The sequence below is a fragment of the Sinocyclocheilus grahami genome, unplaced genomic scaffold (genome assembly GCF_001515645.1).
Source record: "Sinocyclocheilus grahami isolate Dianchi unplaced genomic scaffold, SAMN03320097.WGS_v1.1 scaffold48.1, whole genome shotgun sequence".
Classification (NCBI taxonomy): domain Eukaryota; kingdom Metazoa; phylum Chordata; class Actinopteri; order Cypriniformes; family Cyprinidae; genus Sinocyclocheilus; species Sinocyclocheilus grahami.
In genome coordinates this window covers 1,952,477-1,953,184 of record NW_015505227.1, presented here as the reverse complement: position 1 = coordinate 1,953,184, position 708 = coordinate 1,952,477, and positions in this window count along the sequence as shown.

Genomic DNA, 708 nt, shown 5'->3' with positions numbered 1-708 from the left:
CCGCCTATGAACTCTCTGTCTGTTCTGTTCCAGCCAAGGAGGCCGCCGATTAACTCTCTGCCTGTCCTGTTCTAGCCAAGAAGGCCATCTATGAACTCTCTGCTCGTCCTTGTTCCGGCCAAGGAGGTCGCCTATGAACTCTCTGTCTGTCTTGTTCCGGCCAAGGAGGCCGTCAATGAACGGTCTGCCTGTTCTGTTCCGGCCAAGGAGGTCGTCTGGGAACTCTTTGTCTGTCCTATCACGGCTATGGAGGCCGTCGGGGAATCCTCATTCTGTCCTGTCACGGTTATGGAGGCCGTTTATTGAGTTCTTCCAGCCATATTGAAAAATAAATTGGAAATAAAGTGTTTTTCAGTTTTCCCTGTATGTATTTCAACTTATATTCAGAAATTATATTTTATATTAAGAAAGTTATAGCCTTAATAAGATTCATTTAGAGCTATTAAAGGAATTTCAAGACAATGGTAGTGCATTCATTACATCTATTTTGTGTTATTTTTTTCTTTAATTATTAATGTACAAGTGTCAAATGCTAATATTCAATGCTATCACGTTATTAATATTCAGCTGTGTTCATCTGTATTCAGATGTGTTAATTTACATTTTCCCTTGTCAATAAAAAAAATAAAAATAAAAAGTACGTAATTGACAAGACGTGTCAGTTTTATTTATGTAAATCTAGTACAGGCCACAAGGTATTTTAAGAAC